This window comes from Lepus europaeus (genome assembly GCF_033115175.1).
Source record: "Lepus europaeus isolate LE1 chromosome 21 unlocalized genomic scaffold, mLepTim1.pri SUPER_21_unloc_5, whole genome shotgun sequence".
Taxonomy (NCBI): Eukaryota; Metazoa; Chordata; class Mammalia; order Lagomorpha; family Leporidae; genus Lepus; species Lepus europaeus.
In genome coordinates, this window is record NW_026909010.1 from 119,710 (window position 1) to 145,765 (window position 26,056).

The following is a 26,056-nucleotide window of genomic DNA, read 5'->3' on the forward strand; positions in this document are numbered from 1 at the left end:
GTGTCAAATCTTATTTGCTGTAACACAAAGAATTCCTTTATGGATAATTAAAGCAATTTTAGTGGTGTGGTCTAAAGGAGAAAACAATATTGCTCGAGCTGTTAACATCAGGGGACTTCTTGCTGACTTCTTACAGTGCCCTGCAGACTGTACATTATTGCACTCTTGAGGATCCAGGGGCTGAAGTCTGACCTGAAGTTATTATAGAGAATGCTCCATGTGCAAAAGTCATAAAAAAGCTGAGAAATATAAGTAGCAATAAATGAGAATGCAGAAAAGACTTCTAGAATTGAACTGACCACAAGGTTTGCTGGGATTTTTTGAGCAGGACAGCACTAGGTTGTCTGTATTGGGCACCAGGTATAATCAGTACAGCCTTGTGAAATTAAAAACTCTACGAAGTTCCGCAGAATGGTGTTTGAGACGCACTAATAGGACCCAACCTACAAGGAATGCAGATGAGACAGAGCATCTCTGACCTTAACAGTGGTGGTGTGATTGGTCATTCTTTACTTTCCCTTTATATTGCTATAGCAACTTTAAAATGCCTTTTGTTTAAAAACCTGAGGAAATGTATGTGAAAAGTGTTTTTGGTAATCTTTTGTTATCAATAAATTAACCATCTTAAGTTTGTTATAACTTATTGAACCCATGGTACTAGGAACTTGATAGAACTTTGCAGCATTAGAATACAACTTGCTGCTTGCTCAAACCTGAAGGAGTTGGAGCTTACCCAGCATAATTAGGAATGTTGCCTCTATTTGAAGCCTTGGCAAGAACCATAATTTAGGATTGTGGCTGTGTGTCACTGGTAGAATGTGTTGTTCAGTCCTGAGTTTGGACACCTTGTTTGTATATGACAGAAAAACAGCTTTCATAAACTTCCTGGTGGATAAAGTATCATTTTCACAATCTGGTGGTTTCATTGTTTTTCTTCTAAAGGTTTCATTTTCCCTTCAAGTGCAGGCACGTTCATTTTATCAAAGCTGGCATTTTCTCTTCTTTAAAGTAAATCTTGAGTATTTGCTAGCGTATATAAAAAAGCATGTTGTGTGAGCATAATTACAAGGATGAACTGCTTTACTTTTGAGTAGTAATGGACCAACCCTTGGTGTGATAAGAAACATAGTTTTTATTCTATCTTGTGGTTCAAAGCCTGCTTACCACTGCTCTTGATCATAATCTTAGTCCATTTTATCAAACGGATTTAGAGTCCAGCGTACCTTTTTATCCACCATCTCTCTGAAAAGCAGTGGGAGATAAAGCAAATTTTTAAATATTTATGTATTTATTTGTGAGGTAGAGTTACAGAGGTCTTCCGTCCACTGGTTTACTCCCCAAATGGTTACAATGGCCAGAGCTGAACCGATTCAAAAGCTGGAGCCAGGTGCTTCTTTGAGGTCCCCTACATGGTTTCCGAGGCCCAAGAACTTAGGCTATTGACTGCTGCTTTCCCAGGCCATAAGCAGAAAACTGGATTGGAAGAATAGCATCTGGGACACGAACCTGCACCCATAAGGGATGCTGGCACCGCAGGCGGAAGCTTTATCTACTTTACCACAGTGTTGGCCCACAGAGCAAATTTTTAAGTCAGAGCATTTGATTCTAATTCTGCATTCTGAGGACAAAACTTAATTTCTCCATGCCCTAGTTTCATCTTCTGTGAAAACCAAAGTACTTCTTAGAGAGTATTCGTGAGTGTAAGTGAAATGTAATGCTCCTGAGAAGCTTAAAGCATATACGTGATGACCTCTTTAGACTTAGCAGTGATTTAAAAATGTTTCTGAAAGGACATCATGTTAAGTGAAAATAAGCCAGAGATTTAATAATGATTTAAACATGTTTCAAAAGGATAGGATGTTAAGTGGAACAGGCCAGACAGATAAATACTTCCCATTATCCCTCAGAAGTGGAAGCTAAAAACCTCAGTTTGAATACAAAATGATGTTTACTCGAAGATGGGTGGTGGGGATAGAGGGAGTTGGATAACACACACCAAATCAGAGTTTGATCAAAAACCCCATCCCTGGTGTTCAGGCATGGCTGGCTGACTGTACTTCACAGTAACCCATTATGGGGTACATGAACAAGCAGAATAGGGCTGTTTCAGGACTCCAGTATCCAAAAAGTGGTATTGGTAAAGGAATGTTGGTTACCCTGATTTAATCAGTAGACATTGTATATGCGTTTGGAAATGTCACATTGTAGCCCATAAATATGCATGATTATTATTAACAATAAATTAATGTCAAAATTCAAGGGTTTTTAAAAATATTTTTAAATATTTATTTATTTGAAAGTCATAGTTACACAGAGAGAGGAGAGACAGAGAGAGAGAGAGAGAGAGAGAGAGAGGTCTTCCATCTGCTGGTTCACTCCCCTATTGGCTGCAATGGCCCGAGCTGCGCTGATCAGGAGCCAGGAGCTTCCTCCGGGTCTCCCACGTGGGTGCAGGGGCCCTCTTCTACTGCTTTTGCAGGCCATAGCAGAGAGCTGGACCGGAAGCAGAGCAGCCAGGTCTTGAACCGGCGCCCATATAGGATGCTGGCGCTTCAGGCTAGGAAGTTAACCCACTGTGCCAAAATGCCAGCCCCTAAAAGATATTTTTGAAAGGCATAATTACAGAGAGATGGAGAGAGCGAGAGACAGAGAGAGAGAGAAAGAAGGAGGGAAGGAGGGAGTGGGGGAGGTAGGGAGGAAGAGAGAGGTATCTTCCATCCTCTGGTTCACTCCTCAAATGGCTGCCATGACTGGAGCTGGATGCATCTGAAGCCAAGAGCCAGGAGCCAGGTTTCTCATTAGGGGTTGCAGGAACCCAAGAGTTGGGCCATCCTCCTCTGCTTTCTCAGGCACATTAGCAGGGCGCTAGATTGGAATCGGAATACTAGGAATCAAACTGCTGCCTATATGGTATGCTGGCAGGAGTCAACACTACAGCACAGCGCTCGCCCCTAAGTTTTTTGTTTGTTTTGTTTTCGCTTTTAATTCTTCCTATGGCTTTATCCCTGAGCAGAATGTGATTTACTTGTCCCTAAAGTGTGCACATTACAAAATTTATGATTTAGAAAGTGGAAGTTGAGAAAAAGAAAATGGAAGTTACACCTCAGTTCTGTTTGGAGATGTCCGAAGCACTGTTGACAGTTTTGTGTGCCCTTTTACAGGTACTTTCCCTGCATTAATAAAAGTGTGTGTTTGTGTTTGTGTTTGTGTGTGAAGGGGTATTTGTATGTGTACAGTGCTCACATGCACATAGAAATGACTTTGTGCAGAACTGTGCTCTTAATAGGATGGTTTTCCATCTTCCCTTTTATACTTGCCAGTATAGTAATTGTTGTATCATTATAAATATATAGATTTAATTCTCTTCAGTGACTGTATAAGATTACATTGTATTCCAACATAAGTGGTTGCTATTTTGTATGAGAATTCTGATTTTTCACCATTAAAATAATACTGCAGTGAGAAACCTGGAATACCCATACCTGAGCATCCCTGGAACTGCTGTTTTGATGACCTGTGTTATTTGAGAATCTCTAGGTCAAGTACAGTCCTGTTTAAAATGTTGCTAGGTCCTTCTAAATTATCCTCCAGGGTTGCCTCCATCTACACTCCCACAAACAGTGAGGTAAATCTCCTGTGCTCTCCATCAACACCAGGTTTTGATAATTCACATTCCTTTCAGTGACGCCTCTCTGCTTTAGCACAAGACATCTGGAAGGGGAGAGCTGCCCTTCCATCACTGCCTGTTGGCACACCAAGGGCAGTCAGTGTAGAGGAGTCTGTTAAAGCTAACAGGGAGGTGAGCATCTGCAAAGCTAGAAACAGAGGTGTTTGGCTTCCATTCCTGTTTATTAATTGAGATAATGTTTATTGAAAGCTGTTACTGGCCGGGGACCCTGGGAATAGCATGGTAAACAAGACCATGCTCTGCCTTCACGAGCTTGCATTCTAGAGTGGGTCAGCCTTGAACACATCCAGTAGGATATACTGTCAAGTATGGTGAAGACTTCAGGTGAAAAATAAAGCAGAGAAAAGGACAAGGGAGGAGGTGTGTGTGGGGAGACCAGGTGCAGGAGAGGATGCCACTCGGATGGTCTTGGAAGGTTCTCTGCTGATGGGTCTCTTGAATAGAGACCCACGTGCAGTAAAGCCTGAGCCCCACTGATAACCTGTAGAAGGCCCCATCCAGCTGGGCCTGGCAATAGCAAATACAGAAGGCCTGAGAAAAGAGCCAGTCAGGCAGGTTCCAGAAGAAGCCGGGGAGCTGCACTGACTTTTGATTTGCTAGAGGGAGATAATTGAGCTACTTACTTTCTTTGTCAAATGCCATGTTCAGGAGAATGAAACAGTGAACCTCATGTGTGTGTCTTTGAAAGAGTGATGCCGTTCATGTACAGTAGCACTGGAACCACCAGAATGCAGCATCTTAACCACTAGACAGCAGGTCTCTGTCAGCATTCTGTAGAATGAAGCGGCGTTGCATGCCAGCTCTCTCCCTACCACAAGGCTGACTGTTGAAATTTACACAGGTGTTGAACAGACCTCGGCACCTTCAGTGTGGAAAAGACTAGAGCAGTGCACTCTTGTGCCTGACTGCCCTTCGTTCTGCCTCTTTGTGTTGTACATCATTAAATGTGCTTTCAAAGCTCTGGTGCTCACAGCTGAAAATAAAGTATGTTTGGGGGACAGTCACAGACAGCACTGTCCACTTAGCAGGTCAGGTAGTTTCTCCTTAACCATTGTACCAAATGCCCTACTCCACCCATTATTAACTCTCGTCCTTTCAGAGTTATTAGCTGTGTTATAAAATTTCTAGATTTCTGGGTGGTTTTGTCAATCTTAAAGTAAAAAATAAGAACATTGGTTGCCAGCATTGTGGCTTAGGTGGTAAAGCCACCACCTGTGATGCCAGCATCCCATATGGACACTGATTCAAAGTCCCAGCTAAACTTCCAATCCAGCTCTCTGCTAATGCACTTGGGAGGGCAGCACAAGGTAGCCCAAGTGCTTGGGCTGCTGCATCCATGTGGGAAAGCCAGAAGAAGCTCCTGGCTCTTGGCTTCAGTCTGGCACAGCCCTGGCCATCGTGGCCATTTAGGGAGTGAACTAGTGTATGGAAGACCTCTCTCTTTCTCTGTCTCTCCCTCTCTTTCTGTAAGTCTGCCTTTAAAATATATGAAATGTTTTTAAAAAACAACCTTTAAGCATTCAAAGAAAGCCTCAAGTAGAAAGAAAAAGAATCTTGCTGACCCACAGTACTCACTGACCTAAAACCTTGCCTGAAAATTTTGTTGAAGTTTGCTGATAAAGTGTTCACCAGAAATGACACATACTGAGTTGTGTGAGGTGAGCTGGTAGATATTCTTGAAACTGTAAAAATCACTTCTGCTCGTTTTTACACGATGTACCTGTTATACTCTTGAGCTACTCGAGAGCTGTTGGGTAGAGATGTTATTACTGGCAAAGTGGTCACACTGCACAGCTCCCGTGGGCACCATTACACTCTGTGAGTGGCATTTCCAGGGCTGGTGCTGTGCACACCTGGGATGTCTTACCCACAGGTGGTGTGGTATCTGCACAATGTCTGCATGATGGTTCTCTTTTCATTTAGATGGTTGGCAGGGTTCTGTTAGTACACAGTCTCTCAACTTGTGATTTTTCAATATTGCTCACTCACATGTTTTTGAGTCCCTTCGGGGGTTTGGGTACATTTGTGGCCCTGAGGGCTTGCCCACTTTTCTAGAGACAAGGATAGACCTAACTTTGCCTCCTGGAACTTCCTCTGAGTTAGAAACCTCTTAGAGTTATTGTACATCCTTGAAATTTTGTATTTAATGGTGGATCTTTAAGCAGAACAATCTTATAAACATAGTGCAGCAGACATAGACTTATTTTTATTCTATTTTTATTAAAGAGGAGGGAGTAAAGTATTATTGGTCAGTGTACATGGTGCTTAATGTGGAATCTGGAGGTGGAGATGGTGTTTTCTTATATATAGTTTATGATTTCCAATTATCGCCAAGAGGTAAACACTAGAATTAGGTCTAGGCTGTGGTTCTAGCTGGTATGCCTCTGTTTTAAATTTCATCTCACATCTGTTTAGCATCAAGATTTCCAGCTTTCCAAGGCTGGCCACAAGCTTAAAGCAAGCGTCTAAACCAATTGTTAGAGGAAAAGATACAGCAGTGGTAATGAAGATGCTAAATCAGTCATCTGTGTGATATCTTTCACCTCATCATCTAATTGAAATATCTTTGTTTTCTTGTTTACTGCAATGAAAATAATTCTGACTTACCGAAACTATGCATTTGCATTCCTTCCACATATGAGACAATCAATTTCTGAATCATTGGGCTTCTAAAATTCTGTGGGTAGGGGCTAGTGTAGTGATGCTGGGGGTTAAGCCACCACCTGCAATGCCAGCATCCCATACATGTTTTCTTTCTGTAATCCAGAGGTTGAAAACCAACCACCACTCTGAAGGCATGAGTCATATGAAAGCAATTTCACTTTATTTAACACTCTCAGGAGAAAAAGCAGATGAGTATATACGGTACCTAAAGAGAAAAACTCTGTCAAATTTTAAATGGAATGGTGGAATAAATTCCATTACAAAAGTGAAACAAACAGTCGACCTGTGGCCCCACCACACTGGAGCCTGGCCTTGCTTCCTACTTGGGACAGAAAGTAAGAGCTCAGGAGAAGCCTGGAGCCATACCCCCTGTGCAGGCCTGCATAGGCTTGGTCTTTGTTTTCTGATTGGACAATCAGAACTGATGCATGCCATTGAATTCTGAGTTTATAAAAAGGGTGCTCAGTGCTGCTGTTTCCCTTTTCTCTTCTTGGTGTCCAGCGATGTGGAGTTCTTCATTGGAACGTGTGCTAAGCCCTGGCACTAAGAATAAGGAAGGGAGCAGCCAGAGCGACACCGCAGGAAGGGCCGGGCTGCTGGTCAGGGGAGTGGCAGTGGATTCCACAGGACCCTCAGGTTTGACCATCCTCGCCTGGTGAGTCTTCTTGAAATGTTTGTGCTTATCATATGCCGGCCTGGACAGAGGCAGGGGACACTTGGGCCTTCAGGAGTCAGGGGGAAGGAAGAAAAATTGTGTATTATATTATACGTTAGAAATTGAATGCTATATTTTACATTATAAATTTTTATTATGTAAGTTTCATATCATATGTTCTAAATAGATTTTAAATTGTGTATTGTAAAACGTGCATGTGCTCGGAGATATCACCTACAGTTCCAGGAGGTGTGAACCAATCTGGCTGAATTCTGATGCCAGGATGGGTGAACCAGCAGGTGAGTCATCTTCTTTTGGGTGGGCAATTAAGATGCCCAGTGACTGTGTTAATTTCCAGGTCTCTTGTTTTATTTTCTGGGTTTATAGTTCTACTTAGTGTATAGGAGCTGAGAAAATGGATCTGGTCCTCCAGAAAGGAAGTTTCTGCTCTCAGGATTTGCTTCCTGTTTTTCCTAATTTGCTAAGATAGCTTATCTCAGTTGGCATTGAAGGTTCTGCCACACAGCAGTGATAGCATTGAGTGGTAAACCCAAAAAGATGGTTGTATATTGTTGTTATTGCCCCACTGAAATCTGATTCTGCCTCTGTGCTATCCAGTGTTTCCCTAATTTTATGAAAAAGTTCCTGAGGAATACATTGTTATATTGTGTTAATGAATGTGGTTATGTGGGGAGACATATCATGTAAAATTTACATGCCCCAGTCATATTATTGCATTAACTAGGAATATGGGGACTCTGTTTATCATCAGAAGCACCTAGATCAGAGGATGGCACCGAAATTTGTAGAAGTCAGCATTACTTCCTAAGTATATTTGTTTCAGTTATAAAACTATAAGGTTCTGAATAACTCTATACAGGTTCTTTTTACTTCTGAATTAGATTTTGAAATATGAGATATTGAAATCATTTGGATTATGATATGTTTAGAGCATTTTTAGGTCTGAGAAGGCAGGGGCATTGTTTCTGCATAGTATCCACAATGGTTGCCATATAATTGGTTTTAAAACTTTGGTTGATGAAATGAAATCCTTATTTGTTCTTGTGTTTTAAACAACACAGAATTTCAAAATCTTTAGGTATTGTGTTTTGTGGTTTGGTTCTTACAGTATGTGGTGAATTAAGTCTCCCCTCCTTCTGGCTAGCAGTTACTCGTGTTGACACCCAAGGATCATTCCTTGAACCTCATCTAATGAGATGCTGACCAGTAACTACTCAAAAACCACCCTTTGGGGCAAGCCCTCATGGCTGTTCCAGTTTCCTCATTATCCACTCTTGCTGTTCCTGTTAGTGCTGATTGTTCAGATCCAGAAGTTGAAATGACCCCATGTTAAGTCTAAGCGTTTGTTCTCACTGGTCTTCCCATCCTAGACAGCCTTATCTCTGTACCGTGTTTCAGGAAGGTCTTGGCTTTTTCTCCCATCATTAGCTAGACCTGTTTATATTGCCCGTGGTTTTCTCCTTTTGGCTATTTTCAAACTGGATTCCTTGATTCCATAATTCTTTTCCCTCACACACAACACACCAAGAAAAATCTGTTCTTTTGTTTTCTCATGCTCCCCATCCACAGATGTCCTCTGATAACAATCACCAGGCATCTCAAAGGCTGGCTGGTCCCTGCACCCTTCTCAAAGCCACTCGAATATGTGATTCTTTGCTTTTCGCTTTTATGTCTCAATTCTGTCACCTTTTCCACACCTCTGCTCATGTGACCACCATTAAACTTTAGCATCTCCCACAAAAATCCTAGGCTAGCATCTACTAGTGCACTACTAAGAAGAAGTTAAAATATAGATGCTTTCTGGGGAAATTCCAAAATTAGAGTGGTTTATGCCAAGCATCTTAAGATGCTTTTTCTGTTTAACTAAAGTCACATCTAAGGGGGAAAACTAGATGCAGAGTTTGCTACAAACGATGCCTTTGTTTCACCTTTATACAATTTTGTGAGTTATGTAGGCCTCAATAATTATGAATGGGAAAACTAAAACTGACTTGCAGTTCAATATTGGAAATATTTTGAAGCTTTTCTACTGAAGTGCTGTAGTGAGAGAACAGGCATGGAGTCCAGGAAATCCTTCAATGAATTGGTATATGTGTAGTTTTCAGAGTGCAGCTTTCAAAGACATTTAAACTTTGTAAACATTTTCTTACATATGATGTTAAATTTAAAATTGCTGCTCTAACACTGAGCTCTATGTGATTGGTAACCCCCCTACCCTATTGAATCACCTTGGTTGATTTTCCCACCTGATTACTGTGGAAGATGACATGTGAGTGTCAAATAGGAAAAGAATGATTTTTTAAGATTTATTTATCTATTTGAAAGGTAGAGCTACACACAACACAGGTAGGGGCAGAGAGAGAGAAAGAGATAGATCTTCGATCTGCTGGTTCACTCCCCATAGGGCCGCAGTGGCCAGAGCTGAGCTGATATGTAGCCAGGAGCCCGGAGCTTCTTCTGGGTCTCTCACGTGGGTGCAGGGGCCCAAGCACTTGGGTCATCTTCCAGTTTCTTAGGCCATATCACAGAGCTGGATCAGAAGTGGAGCAGTGGGGACTCAAACCAGTGCTCTTATGAGACGCCAGCACTGCAGGCAGAAGCTTTTCCTGCTCTGCCACAGTGCCGTCCCCAAGAAATATTCTTGTGGTAGACAATTGTTCATGGTGTATAGCCCTCTGCTCTGTGCAGGTAGAATTTGAGTAATTCTTGGCAGACCCCTACATTTTGAGGTACATAGAGATAACATGATAAATGTAATGGGATCCACAGTTTTCCAGTAAAATATCTCATGATATCTGCTGGGGTCCTGCCATTCATGAAAATGGGCTGTAAAGCAACCCGAGCAGTGAAGACATTGCCACCTATTGCTCCAGTGAAGCAAGTCCAGAGTGAGCACCTCTAACCCTGGCAGAGGCTACACCCCTGGTGACTAAGATGCTGTAGATCTGTACCGCTACTCATTCCACGAAGAAAGCCCTGCCATACTGCTGTGAGCATCCTGGTTTAATATTTTGGTATTGTCATGTTTTGGTTTGTTCTTCAACTTAAATACACGGAATCTCCATTTGGTTTGTATATTTCATCTTGCAGTTTTCACAGCTAAATTTCTTTTTTAAATAATTTTTATTTATATAAAGGTGAACAGATATCATGTATTTCATATACAGAGGCTGAGGAGTGTGGTGATACTTCCCACCTTCCTCTCCTCCCCCCAGCATCCTGCCCTCCTTCCTCCTTCCTTTCTTGTGATTATAAAATAAACTGAAAGAATGTCATTGTGAAAATTAAAAGAAAGTGTAAATTCTAAACCTTGACAGAACTAACTCCATAATGTGTAGCTCCTAGTAGGAACTGAAAATGCAGATTGTGTTGTTTAAAAATTGTCATGCATTTAAATATGGAAACCCTAGGAATTTAGATTGAGTTTAGGTGATACACTACCATGGTGCCTCCCCAAACGTGTGTTCTGTAAACATAATGTGCCCACAACCAAGTATTGCTTTGAACCAAGGGCCATAGTGGTCACCCGTGATGGGAAATGGAAGGCTTTTCAGGGCAGTGAACCTGAGGACTGTGACCAAGACCTGTCCCAGTGAGTCAGTGAGAGCTCAGACTGTGCACTGGCCCCATCTTCCTATCAGACTTCATTTACGAAGCACAAATTCAAGTTAAATTCAGTAAGAATTTCGACAGCAGGGAGTATACTCTTTAGAGTTTGGTACAGTTGCAGTGTCACTGGTCACATCCTGATGAAGCAGGCCCTGCATTTTCAGTTCCATGGTTTAGTTGGGCTAATTCTCAACCTGCCTGTAATATGTAACTGTGTTACATGCACATAGGAATGTACACACATCGGTGGGAAAATAGCATATAGTAATTTATAATTCTCATTTCATTTTTCACTTTCCTGGTTTCCTTCAGATACACTTCCTTTCCTTTTCTATTTCTGAGTTTTCAGTTTGAGGGAGGTGAGATGACAGTGTAATATGTTACTTGGATATTGTCTTAAATATTCTCTTGATAGAATTCTCAAATCTGTATTTTCAAGATATAAACTGCCTGAAATTTAGTCAAGCTCATGAATTTTTTTAAGATTTATTTATCTGAAAGTCAGAGTTACACACAGAGAGAAGGAGAAGCGGAGAGAGAGAGGTCTTTCATCTGCTGGATCACTCCCCAGTTGGCCGCAATGGCCAGAACTGTGCTGCTCTGAAGCCTGCAGCCAGGAGCTTCCTCCAGGTCTCCCACGTGGGTACAAGGGCCCAAGGACTTGGGCCATCCTTTACTGCTTTCCCAAGCCATAGCAGAGAGCTGGATGGGAAGTGGAGCAGCCAGTACTTGAACCGGTGCCCATATGGGATGCCAGTACTGCGTTTGGTGGCCTCACCTGCTACGGCACAGTGCCAGCCCCAATCATGAATGATTTAAAAATCATTGCTGTCCCATGAAGCCTACCAAAACCCCACAGTATTAACCTAAGTTCCTTAATTTTTATTTGCATTTTAATTATAGGGACCTATTTTTGCATGTTTTATTTTCCAGCCTTATTACAATATAACTGAGAAACAAAAATTCTATATATTCAAGGCATGCAATGTGTGTTTTGATATGAGTCTCATCTTTATAATGCTTTTTCACACAAACCTTTCGACTCTGCTGGTACTTACAGTACACTATGAAAGGATAGTACAATGAAGCTACTTAACAAATTTATCACTCTTACAGTGTTTTTTAATTTTTTTAATTTATTTATGTGTTTTTCCAGAAAGCTTTTATTTAAGGTATACATACTTCATGCAATCATTCAGTACAGCTTTAGCAGCATAGTAATTCTTCCTATGATACCTGCTCACTCATTTATACCCCTGTCCTTTTTGTAGTGATTTTTAAGAACATTGACCTAGGAAATTACAAGTACAGAATATAGTGTGAACTGGTTACCCGCTCCTCTACCTGTGGTGCCGGAATCTCATATGGGCGCCGGGTTCTAGTGACGGTTGCTCCTCTTCCAGTCCAGCTTTCTTCTGTGACCTGGGATGGCAGTGGAGATTGGCCCAAGTGCTTGGGCCCCTGCACCTGCATGGGAGACCAGGAGGAAGCATCTGGCTCCTGGCTTCGGATCGGCTCAGCGCCGGCTGTAGGGGCCATTTGGGGAGTGAACCAACAGAAGGGAGACCTTTCTCTCTGTCTCTCTCTCAGTGTCTATAACTCTACCTGTCAAATAAAGAAAAAGAAAGGCAGGAAACAGAGAAAGAGAGTAAGACAGAGACAGAGAGAGAGAGAGAGAGAGAGAGAGAGAGAGAGAGAGATGATGAGGGATAAACATCTCATGCATTATTTCACTCCTCAAATGTCCTCAGTGGCAGGGCTGGCCCCAGGTCTCCCACTTTGGCACAGGGGCCCAAGTCATGGGGTCATCTTCTAGTGCTTTCCCATAGCAGGGAGGTAAATGGGAGGTGGAGCAGCTGGGACTCAGTCTGGTGCCCAAAGGAGATGGTGGCTGTCCAGGTGGAGGCTCATGCTTTTACACCCCAGCTCCAGAACCATAACCATATATTTGTATCTTTTGACTAACATCTCTTCATTTTCCTGCTCCCACTTCATCACAAACACCATCCTGATCTCTGACTATGTTAGTTTGACTTTTGTATATTTCACATGTAAGTGTGCTCATGTAGTATTTCTTATTTCTGTGTCTTGCTTCACCCCTTGTAATGTTCTATAGTTCCATGCTTTTGGATCCATGTTGTGACAAGTAGTAGTATTTCCTTTCTTTTTAAGGTTTGGCGAGGATTCCACTGTGTGTGTATCCCATTTTTCCTTATGGGTCCGTCAACAAACATTTGGGTTATTTCCGTATCGTGAAATTGTGAATGATGCTGAAGTGAATGTGGGGGTGCAGACAGTTCTTTGAGATGGTGATTTTCTTTTGGATTTGTGGCTAATAAAAGTTGTTCCTTTTTTAATTTTCTTGGAGGAACTTCCATGTTGCTTTTCCTAATGGATGGTACAATTTATATTCCCTCCAATACTGTATGTTCTGTTTTCTCTACATTGTGCCCAATACTTGTTATCTTTTAACTTTTTAATAGTAGCTGTTTAACAGATATGAGATAATAAACATTGTCATCTTGATTTGCATTTTGCTGATGATAGCAATGTTCAGAACTTTTTCACATACCCAGTGGGTACATCGTCTGTCTTTGTTGGAAAACATTGATTCAGTCCTTTGTACTTTTTTAATTGTATTCTTTGCTTCTTAGTGTATGCATTCCTTGTATTACTCTCTTGATTACACATATGGTTTGCTAATATTTTCTCCTATTCATTGGTTTGCCTTTTCATTTCATTGATCTTTGCTTTACTGCTTTACTAGTTGTAGTTTCATTTCCTTTTATTTACTTTTGCTCTCTGTGTTTAATTGTTAACACATAAGCAACCACTCTTCAGGCTAATGTCCAGGAATTTTCTATTTTATAAATTGTAAGTGTTCAGATCTTCTGTGTGGACTTTCAGTTCATTTTGAGTTGATTTTAATATGTGGTGTAACAATGATCCAGTTTCAGTTTTGGACATGTGGTTATCCAGGTTGCTTCTGCCTCAGATGTGGGCCTTTATGTCCAGTGAGTGCATGTTTGGTAACCCTGGTGGGCCAGGGTTCCCAGTGTCTTCATTTGGATCCATTAAACCAGATGTGCCGCGGACCAACTCTCACAGAGTCAGCAGACCGAGGGAGAACGAGGGCGAAGGCTCTTAGGAGGAAAGAAATCGGCGAGGGGAATGACAGACAGACACACTACTTTGAGTATGCTGCTGCGTTTATTTGCTGCAAGGCATAAGCTTTTGTACCGCTTTTACACGGAACTTGGCAAAGCAAATACAGGCTTCAAGGGAAAGAAATTATGATTACAATCATTAATCAGCAGGACATTCTAACTCACATGTGAGACAATAGTGGTTTCGGTTTTTCAATCTACATGTGCCGTGAGAATCATTTTTGCACTTTTATGAAAGGTCACAGAGAGTTCATTTCTTAACTTAAAGACAATTTTTCTTTTATAAATTTCTTGATCATTTTATCCCAACCTCCTCTCACACGCAGTAATTCACTACCTGAATAATCACTAGAGGGGGTAAATATTTTCCCACTTGCGGGGCCCACCGAGGACGAGTCCACCACCGCCCACTAATTAGATATTGTTCATATCCTTTTGGCAAAATTCTCTTGGGAATCTTTGCTAATTCTTGCTCTCTTTTGGAATCTTTTTGGGCGTGCACATTTCCTAATAACATCTCCAAGTGGGCTTCTGCCGTGCCATCTCCTTCATCAAAGCTAAGCAGCTCCAGCTGCTCCGTGAGATCAAGCAATGTTCCCAGAGTGTCATTTGAGGTCAATGCCCAGGCTGCATTGTACACAGCCTGGATGAATAGCGGCGCCCACAAGGATATGTTCCCGGAGGTAAAATTTATTGAATCCTGGTGTCTCACCTGTACCCCACTTGACTGCACATAGCACAATGAAAAAGCACTGCTAAAATTAACAAAAGCAACAGCAAGGAAAGTTCTCTGAGCCAAGCTGGCAGTTTTGTGCCTCTCTAGCCGCCAGGGGCCATGACGACCACTGACTGCATGGGAACCGCCTGGGGCTTCACTCCGCGGAGCACTGACCCCAACCCTCCAGCCCGAGGGTCCCAACATGGCAGCATTTTTGCTACGCAGATGGGACAGCTGTGGGTGTAGCGCAGATGCTGTGGTTGGAGTTAAGCAGGAGCTTGGCATGTGTGGTGATTGGGGAGTAGGAGACCATGCAGTAATGGGGTCAAGACAGGGGACTGTGGCCTCCTGCTCTGGAAGCCAGGGCTATATGAAGGTATGTCAAAGTTTTTTGAAGGGTAGACATTTGGCAATAGTGGGAAAGACAATTCTCAGGATACCAGTGGCAGCCAGTGATGGCTTAAGTAGTTGGATTCTTGCTACCACATTGGAGACCATCCCAGCTTCAGCCTGGGTCAGATCAGCCCTGAGTATTTTGGGCATTTGGGTAATGAACTACTAGATGGGTGGTGTCTCTCTCTCTCTCTCTGTCTCTCTCTCTCTCTCTCTCTCCCTCCCTCCCTCCCTCCCTCCCTCCCTCCCTCCCTCTCCCCCTCTCTCCCCCCCCTCTCTTTTTCTCCCTCCCCCTTATTGATTCTATGTTTTGCTTTTGAAACCAATTGCAATACTAAAACTAGGTGGAAAAGTGGATACGGATGATTATCACAGTAGCATTAGATTATTGAGTAATTTCCTAGAATCACACAGGTGGATGTGTGTAGCTCACAGTGATCCATTATATCTGTTGTTAGAAAATGAAATAAAGGAGCTTAAGGCTCTGTCCTTAAAATAATGTCAAAAGATTAATGTAGATTTGATCAGTACAAATTTTATATTAGTACTGAAATGTCACACTAGCCCATAAATATGTACAACTCTTGTTGATAAAATGTAAGTAAAAACAGCAACATGTTACTTGGTGTATAAAGTTAAGGGGTTTAAATGATTAATGTCACAACTAATATTATGGTATTTGAAAATGGTTAATTAAGACAAGCAAAACCAGAGCCTGTAAATAACTGAACTGTTCTTTCTTGTCATGCTCAGTCGAAAGGCTACTATGCTGTGTTTTAAGTTGGTGATGGATATTTATTTTAGATTGTTTCCTTTAATCAAGAAAAATGGTTATATGTTTTCATGTGTATGTGAAATTGAATAGCATCAGAGCAATACAATGAATACGAGATAAGCTGTTTTTCATATTTGGGATTTTACTGTTTTTTTGAGAATCACTACAGAGACATTTCAATTTGCACACTGTTCTTAACAAACCAAAAATTTAAAAAGTGAGGGCTTCCAAATGGTAGAGTTAGAAATGTGCCAGGGGATTCCAATTCAGTCCCATCAAGGTGGCATGTACCAATGCCATCTAACTAGTCCAAGTGATCAATTTCAGTTCACAACTGATCACACTGATAGGTCTAAGATTCGAATGGATCACACAAACAAGACTAGTGTCTGCTAATACTAACTGTTAGAATTAAAAAGGGAGAGAACGATCCAACATGGGAAGCGGGAGACACAGCAGACTCGTAGAATGGCAGATGTCCTAAACAGCACTCTGGCCTCAGAATCAGCCCTTAAGGCATTTGGATCTGGCTGAAGAGCCCATGAGAGTATTTTAGACATGGAAAGCCAAGACATTCTGGCAAAAAAAAAAATCTCTGCGAGTGAGATCCCCAGTGGGAAAGAATGGGCCATCAAAGAAGGAGGTACCTTTCTCTGAAGGGAGGAGAGAACTGCCACTTTGACTATGACCTTATCTAAGAAAGATCAGAGTTGGCGAACTCAAAAGGCTTCCATAGACTTGGCAACTCATGGCAAGAGCCTAGGGTGATTACTGAAGCCATAAACAAGGGTGTCAAATTGTTAAGTCAACAATAGGAGTCACTGTGCAATTCCTCCTCATGTAGGATCTCTGTCCTTAATGTGTTGTCCAATGTGAATTAATGCTATAATTAGTACTCAAACAGTATTTTAGACTTTGTGTTTCTGTGTGGCTGCAACCTGTTGAAAGCTTTACTTAATATATATTAAATTGATCTTCTGTATATAAAGATAATTGAAAATCTTGATGCAAATGGAATGGGAGAGGGAGCGGGAGAGGGGAGGGTTGCAGGTGGGAGGGAAGCTATGGAGGTGAAAATCCATTGTAATCCATAAGTTGTACTTTGGAAATTTATATTTATTAAATAAAAGTTTAAAATAAATAAATAAATAGGTAATGAAAATGCAAAAAAATAAAATAAAAAGTGAGGGATTGTCATTCTTTTTAAATCTTTTATTTTTTAAATAGTGTATTTTTTACTTTACCTCATGAGAGCTTTATAGTTCACTCAATAAAGAGTTCCCCTAGTAATGAAGAATATAGGCAAGGGCAATAAAAATAATCAAACAATAAATGTCCTGTCTTTATGATCAGTTATAAACTGAAACTGATCATTTTGACTAGTAAGATGGCATTAAGTATCATAGGGATCACATCAATAAGACCAAGTGTCTGCTGATAATAATAGATAGACTTAAAAAAGGAGAGAATGATCCAACATGGGAAGCAGGCCACGTAGCAGACTCATAGAATGACAAATACCCTAAGCAGCACTCTGGCCTCAGAATCAGCCCTTAAGGCATTCGGATCTGGCTAAAAAGCCCATGAGAGCATTTCAAGCATTGAAAGCCAAGACACTATTGCAAAAAATCACCCACATGAAAGATGTCTGAGAGTGAGATCCCAGGGAAAAGAAAGGGCCGCCAAAGAGGTCAGTACCTTTCTCTGAAGGGAGGAGAGAACTTCTTCTTTGATTATGGCCTTGTCTAAATAATGTTGGTATTTGTGGACTCAAGGAGCTTCCATAGCCTTGGCAGCTCAAGACCAAGAGCCTAGGGTGATCACTAATGTCAAATATAAGAATGTCAGTTGTTAAATCAACAACAGGTGTCACCGTGCCCTTGCTTCCCATGTAGGACCTCTGTCCTTAATGTGTTGTGCTATGAGAATTAACGGTAAAACTAGTCTTCAAACAGTACTTTAAACTTTGTGTTTCAGTGTGGGTGTAGTCTGTTGAAATCTTTACTTAGTATAGAATTGATCTTCTGTATATAAAGGTAATTAAAAATGAATCTCAATGAAGAATGGGATGGAAGACGGAGTAGGAGTTGGGATGGTTTGTGGGTGGGAGGGCGGTATGGGGGGAAGAACTGCTATAATCCAAAAGTTGTACTTACAAGATTTTGTCTATGAAATCAAAGGTTTCTATAAAAATGTCTACCACACTCATACACAGTAAATTTTAAAACAATCATTCTTAAGAATTTGTTTGAAAAAGATATAAAACAAAGTTTCACAAAACTGTATTTGCAGCAATACTGGTACACACAGGCATTAGTTTCTTTTCTGATTTTCTTTTGTTGTTGTCTGATTTTTTTTAAAAGAAAATTTTAGCTCCCATGTATAAAGGGGAACATCTAGTATTTGTCTTTCCATGTCAGGATAGTTTCAATGAGCATGACGTCTTCCAGTTGCAATGATTTTGATACTAATAACAGAATTTCATTTTTTTAGTACTGTAATATTCAATTCTACGTATATGCATCCAATTTTGCCAGCACCACTTACTGAATAGATTATACTTTTTCTCCACTGTATAGTCTGGGCACTTTCATGAAAAATCAATTGGCTCTACCTGTTTGTATTAATTAATTAATTAATTAATTTCCACTGTCATGCTGCTTTGATTGCTATAGCTTTGTAGTAAGCTTTGAAGTCAGGTATTCTTATGCCTCCAAGTTGATTTTTTTTTATTTTGCACAGGATCATTTTAGCTATTTTTGATATTTTGTGATTTTTTAAGGGAATTTAGGATTATTTTCTCATTCTGTAAAAAATGCCATTGGTGTTTGATAGGAATTTTATTTATTTTGTAGGTTGCTTTAAGTAATATAGGTATTTTAATTATACTAATTTTTCCAATCCATGAGCAAGTGATATTTTTCCATTTTGGGAGTCATTGATGATTTATTTCTTCAGCATTTTAGAATTTTTATTGTAGATATCTTTCACTTAATTGGTTGCATTTATTCCTAAATGTTTTATTTTTGTCCCTATTGCATATGGGATTAATTTTTAGATTTCATTTTTGGCAGGTTGGTTATTAGAATATAAAAAAGCTACTGTTTCTGTATGTTGATTTGTAAACTGTAACGTCACTGAATTGGTTTTTCATCTTGACCCATTTTTTGGTGGAGTGTTTAGATTTTTCCGTGCACAGCATCATGTATTCTACAATGTTGTTGAATTCAGTTATTGTTAATAGTTGTGTAGAGGAATATGTAATGTCATAAATATAAGAGCATGTCAAAAAGGCTTAAAGGTTACCTGTGGAAAATTTCTCTGTCGTTTGCCATGTGGGAATTAGAGTAGTACCTGGTAGACTTGTGCACTACCATTGCTAATGGGTGCATGCACCCAGACAGCTTCCAGTGGGCTGCCTCTATGGTCCTCCAGGGCTCATGGTCTGTTAACAGGATCTGGCTGGCCTTCAGTTGTCACCTAACATCCACCTGTGACACTATGTTGAGGACATTGTTTCAACTGATAATCAAGAGGAGGAGGATAAATGGGCCTCGAACATCAGCAACTGACTTCTTGACTGAGTGGGTGTGGACTTTAGTTCCATAGGAGATGAGAGCTTGCAACCTCAATATTTTGGTTTATCACTGCTTTCCGTGTCCCTCCACAGACTCCCAGTGAGACAGTGAGGCTTCTTAAGGGAAGGCCTATACTCAAGGTTGTGTGCAGAGTGTTGCTGGCAGCAGCATATAAGTATCATGGTCTCATGGGGTCATTTCAGACATTTGTACCTCCACCTGGGTAATGCAGAGTCTTGTGTGCGGTGGGATGGTGAGTCTGGATGCACCAGATGACTGCTGGCTGCCCCTCACATGCTGCCAAGTACCACCCAGGACATGGTTAAGAAAGTTGATGCCTCATCTGCAACTGGCTCAGATGGTAAAGTGCCGTATCTCAGACACCAAGGAAGTCCACACAGATGTACACATCTTGCTGTGGATGGAGACACAAAGCCTGTTCAAAGACTGGGCAGGGACACATTGAGAAGGGCAACCTTGCTGTGTTCCTGACAGGAAGTAGTCTATAAATCACTGGGCAACAGAGTTGGCAGCTGGCAGCTCTCACTGAACTACATCAAGATCCTGTCCAACTTGTCTGGAAAGCACAAACAGATGGTGCCATGTTGGCACAGAGAGTGAACATAAACTGTCCCTTTTTCTACTGCAGTGGGTGTCCAGAGCATGTGAAACACCACACTACAGCAGGAGCCTCTTTGTTTCAATGGACAGTGTACAGTTAAAAATAAAAAAGAGCTACTGAGGCTGTTAGGGATTCTTCAGTGAGTATGTGCAGCCACCAACCCCGAATGGCAAAGCTGCCCCTAGGACAGTCCCAAACAAGCTGCGTTGGACCCAGTGGAATTATTTATTCACTTACTTAAGCATTATTCATTATGTTTCATTGAAAGACAAGAAAACAGATTTCCCATTTGCTGGATCACTCCACTTGAGTGGCAACGGAGCAAGTCTGAGCCATTCTCTGTTTCACAGGGTATGCATGAGCAGGAACCTGGATTTGAATGCGCGACAGATATTGATCCTAGATACTCTGTGATAGGATGCTGCCACCAAAAATGATGTCTTTAATTTCTGTGCCAATACAGTGTATTCAAGCCTTTAATTTCTGATTAATATAATGGTAGTGTGAGATAGAGAAATATATTTCCATCTGTTGGCCTCACCCCCAAAGCCTGCAAACATTATGGAAGGGCTAGGCCAAAGTCAGAAGCCAAGAACTCCATCCAGCTCTCTCACATTGGTGGAAGAGTCCTAAGTAACTGACCCAATGCCTGCTCTCTATCAGAGTGTACATTAGCAGGAAACCTGACAGCAGGAAGATTATACTGAAATCCACGTGCTCAGATATGGAGCGTGGGTAAACCAAATGGCATCTTAACAGCTCTGTCACAGTTCCTTGTCCATTGTTATATTTTAATGATTTTTTTGTTTGGAAAAAAATATTATTGAGGGAGAGACATAGAGATATCATCCAACCCACTACCTCACTCTCCAAATGGCTGCAACAGCTACAGATTAGCCAAGGTGAAGCCAGGAGCAGGAACTCCATCTTCTTCTCCTACATGGGTTGCAGAGTCCTGAGATCTTCCAACATCACCCACTGTCTATCCATGGACCATAGGAGGAATCTAGACTGTAAATACAGTAGCTGGGGCATGACCCAGCCCTACAAAATGAAATGGAAGCATTGTTATCTGAAGCCTTACCTGCTGTGCCATAGCAGAGAGCTGGATGGGAAGTGGGGCAGGCGGATCTTGAACCGGTGCCCATATGGGAGGTTGGCGCTCAGGCCAGGGCGTTAATCGCTGCACCATAGCACCAGCCCCACCATTTACTTTTTAATTTAAAGGCCAATGATGCACCTTTATGAGACTTCCAGTGGGCTGCCTCTATGGTCCTCCAGGGCTCATGGTCTGTTAACAGGATCTGGCTGGCCTTCAGTTGTCACCTAGCATCCACCTGTGACACTATGTTGAGGACATTGTTTCAACTGATAATCAAGAGGAGGAGGAAAAATGGGCCTCAAACATCAGCAACTGAGTTCTTGACCGAGTGGGTGTGGACTTTAGTTCCATACGAGATGAGAGCTTGCAACCTCAAATTTTTGGTCTACATTTTGAAAAAGGAATTCAGAAAAATCCCCAACAAATCCACATATATCTCCTTTTCCTCAGTGATTTGGTTTCAACCAAGGAAGTCCAGCACATTTTCACCTTCTGATAACACCAATTTCCTCACCTTTAGTGAACGCTAAGACCCACCTATCTCACCAGTCACCCACAAGGATGCACCTTGGTCAGGCATACTTCCAAAGAAAAAGCTGATGGCTACTCTATGGATAGTTTTTGGTTCTGAGGGTCACATGGGTAAAGGACTTTAAATTAGCTTTGAGCTTTTAGTGACACTACTGTTTGATTCACAGAGAGTTTGGACTACCTCCCTCGGCATCATGAGCTGGGTCCTGGCCTCCAGCCACTGAGAATCTCTTGTTAAATGGAAGTGGTATTTTCAGAGCCCAGACAAACCCACACCCTGAGGAGTCTGTGTCCTTAATGAGGATGTCAGCCTCTGACAGTTTGTCTATTTGGAGAGCCACCATCAGTCATCTCACATCAGATACCTCCTTCCAGATACAGGGGTAGTGTCATGTGTTTCAGGGGGCAGAACTTGTGATCATCCTACTTGTTGAGCAGTCCACCCTCACTCAAGGCCTTCTTGAAATTCACATGTCTACCAATTCTTGGGACATCACCAATTGCTAATGGACTTTGTGTGGCCTTAAACTGGACCATCCATATCCTTATGTTGGAGTACCTCCTTTGGTGGGTCACTGTTGATATCTGTGCTACCGGCCTAACCTCACGGACCAACTGAGCTATGTTGATTGCCAAAATTCTACTGCCTTTTAATGTAGCAAAACTGCACTATACATTATCTGCATCCTTGCTTTCATAGTGGAGCCTCCCAGGCTTGTATGATTTGAGACATCATAGGCCTATCAACTTGGATTTGAGCTTGTAGCTTTCCTGTTGTATCCAAGTCAATTGTGGAAGTCTTCCAGGAATGCCCGCTGTACGGGCAAAACTGTCATTCCTCCTTCTCACATTGTTGCATTTGTAGTGGTGATTATTCGCATGCTACCTGGCAAGTGGATTTCATTGACCTGTTGTAGCAAATGGCAGGTGCTTACTGTTCTGTAAGCCTACACCAGACTTCTGTTGCTTCTTTATTAATGGCTGAAATTGTCACCAGATTCTAAGTACTTCATCCCTGGTGCATTAAACATGGGACCAGAAGTATCTGAAATACTTAGTTCCTGTCCATTTGGTGTTTACACAGTCATGGAGTTTCTAGTTCATGTGAAGGGTTTTTTTTTTGAAAATTTTGAAATTAATAATAATTGTACATACTCAAAGGCTACTGTGTGACATTTTGGTACCTGTCTGCAATGTGTCCTGATTAAAAATGGGATGATCAACATTTCCCTTTATTTGTCAGTACTTAGGATTGAAGTCTTGGAGTTTCTTCTGTATGTTCATTCAGTACACACTAAGTTATTGTGAGCTATCCTCTCCATTACTCTGTGTAACATTAGAAAGTTACTCCTTGATCTAACGCTGATTTGGTACCCATCATCCAAACTCCTTGCATTTTCCCTCCAACCTCTTACAGCCTTTATTAATTATTATGTATTCATATAGGTGTATTTTAAAGATTTATTTATTTTTATTTGAAAAGCTGAGCTACAGAGAGAGGGAGAGACAGAGAGATGTTTTCCTTCTGCTCATTCATTACCCAAATGGCTGCAACAGCTGCATCAGAGTAAATTCAAAGCCAGGAGCCAGGAGCTTTTTCTGGGTCTCCCAAAGTGGATGTAGGGGCCCAAGCACTAGGGCCATCTCCCATTGCTTTCTCAACCCATAACCAGTGCTCTGGTTCAGAAGAGGAGCAGCAAGGATATGAACTGATGGGTGCCCACATGGGATTCTGGTACCACAGGCAGAACCTTAACCTACCATGCCACAGCACTGGCCCCCGATTGTTGTAGCTTGTGTTTGTGAGGGAGTGGGTACAGTATTTGCCTTTCTGTGTCTGGATTGTTTTCATTTACTTCCAGTTCCATACATCTAGGTTCAAGTGACAGGGTGTCATTCTTTTCAAATGGCTGGATAATATTTTGTTTCATACATATACAACGAACTCTTGACCCCTTCGTCTGATGAACTCTCAACTCATTTTGTTTGCCAAGATACTATTCCCTTTTAGTGAGGCAAAAATGCAGTCTACTTTTTCTGCATTCCTGCCCTCATAGTGGAGACTGTGGTACCAAAATGAGTTTGAACTCCTGGGCATATCTGATTTGGGGACATTTTCCTATTGTGGTACCAGAATGAGTTTCTCGTCCCAGGCATATCTGATTTGGGGACATCTTATGGCTGTCATTTTGGATTTCTGATTGTGGTTTTCCTATTCCATCCAACTCAGTTGGAAAGTCCCCCAGGAATGTCTGCTTTGCAGACAAAACTTACATCATTCCTTTTTCTCCCATGGTGGCATTTGGAGAGGTGATTACTCTCACGTGCCACCTGGCAGGTGGATTTTATTGGTCTGCTGTTGCAAGAGGCAAGTGATTATTATCGTTGATAACCACACCAGACTTCTCCCTGCTCTTTCCTTCATGGCTGAAAATGTGCTTCAAATATGGGACTATAGATACGTGAACTATTTAGTTCCTTTCTGTGGGACATGTACCCAGTGGTGTTGCTGGTTGATGGTATGGTTCTGTTTTCTGAAAATTTTGACATTAACAATAATTTCACCTACCTAAGGGCTACAGTATTATGTCTTGGTGCATGTCTGCAATGTGTCCTGATGAAAAATGAGATAATCAACATTTCCCTTCCTTTGTCAATATTTTATGATGGAAGACTTGGAATTTCTTCTGTATGTTCATATAATACATTCTAGGTTATTGTGAGCTAGTCTCCTCACTGTGCTGTGTAACAATAGGAATTTATTCCTTTGATCTAACTCTGATTTTGTGCCCCTCATCAAAACTCCCTTCATCTACCCGAGTGCCTGCCATCCTGTATTAATCATTATGCATTCATGTTTTTAGCTTGCTTATGTGAAGGTTTGCATGTGTTGTCTTTCTGTAGCTGGCTTTTTTCACTTAACATGATATCCTCCAGTTGCATACATTTTGCTGCAAAGGACAGGATTTCATTTTTAAATGGCTGAATAGTGTTCCATTTAGTATATACACAACAAATTCTTATGTCTTCATCTGCTGATGGATCTGTTGGTTGATTCCATATCTTGGCCATTGTTAACAGTGCTGAAGTAATCATGGTGGAGCAGGTATCTCTTAGATACAATGATTTCATGTCTTTTGGACATATACTGAGTATTGAGATTGTTGAGTCATATGGCAGTTCTGTTCTTAGTTTTTAGAAATCTCCACGGTGTTTGCTGCAGTGGTTGTACTCATTTGGATTCCCATGCTCAGTATACGAAAGTTCTCCTTTCTCCATATCCTTGGGAGATTTTTTTTTACTTTTTCTTTATGATAGGCATTTTATCATTATGAGGTAATACTACTCTTTTGGAGTTCTGATTTGCGTTTCGTTTTTTAAAGAGTTTTCTTTTTAACTTTTACTTAATGAATATAAATTTCCAGTGTACAGCTTATGGGTTACAATGGCTTCCCCCCTCATAACTTCCCTCCCACTCGCAACCCTCCCCTCTCCCGCTCCCTTTCCCCTTCCATTCATATCAAGATTCATTTTCAATTCTCTTTATATACAGAAGATCAATTTAGTATATATTAAGTAAAGATTTCAACAGTTTGCACCCACATAGAAACACAAAGTGAAACATACTGTTTGAGCACTAGTTATAGCATTAAATCACAATGTACAGCACATTAAGGACAGAGATCCCACACGAGGAGCAAGTGCACAGTGGCTCCTGTTGTTGACCCAACAAATTGACACTCTAGTTTATGGCGCCAGTAACCACCCTAGGCTCTCGTCATGAGTTGCCAAGGCTGTGGAAGCCTTCCAAATTTGCCGACTCTGATCATATTTAGACAAGGTCATAAAAGACAGAGTGAGGATAGTAACCAATGATCCTAAGAGTGTCATTGACCAGGTCTGAACAATAAAACAGCATTAAGTGGGGAAGAGGACCATCAGTACACACAGGTTGGGAGTAGAGCCATTGGTGGTAGAGTAGAGGTTATGATTACAAAGGAATGAGGCCCAAGTGCGCTAGACAGGGACTAGAACAAAGGACAGAATCATTATTAGAGGAGCTAAGAAAGGTGCTAAGCTACAATTAAGTTTTCTGATTGAGAGGCAAATAGAACCTGACAGAAGGGGCCTGGTAATAATCTGGTGGACTTTAGGCCTTGTAAGTTAAGAGGCCCAGGCCTATCTATCTCTTCACATGGGGTACATCCTAAGGGAGGTGTGAACCTCCTGGAGGAAGGCACTCTGTTGACTTTCATTACTTAGCTGGCCTGGGAGGAGAGCTGGCCAGGTAAAGGCAGGTGGCATCTCTAACAAGCAATTTACAGTTCTGCCTGCAATGTTGCTGACCCTACTTGACCATCCCCTCAGCTGCAGTGGTCACTTTGGAAGTTGGGCTGAGTGTGGGACTTTTCAGCTTAGAGCCAGTAAGATCTGTGGCTCTGACCTGGGCATCCTTCGACTCCAGGGCAGGTCCATTTCCAGTGATCCAACTCTTGGCAGAGCTGCCAGGGCTCTTCACAAGCTGACTTCTGC

General features: G+C 41.5%; 1 long non-coding RNA gene across 1 annotated transcript in view; it reads left to right on the forward strand.

The window, feature by feature from the left end:
• LOC133754343 (uncharacterized) overlaps positions 1-26,056 on the forward strand; it is an 82,360-nt gene that overhangs the window by 28,222 nt on the left and 28,082 nt on the right. The window contains exon 4 of the long non-coding RNA XR_009865215.1: positions 6,854-7,007. This is a non-coding gene — a long non-coding RNA (uncharacterized LOC133754343). The remainder of the gene's footprint in view (positions 1-6,853; positions 7,008-26,056) is intronic.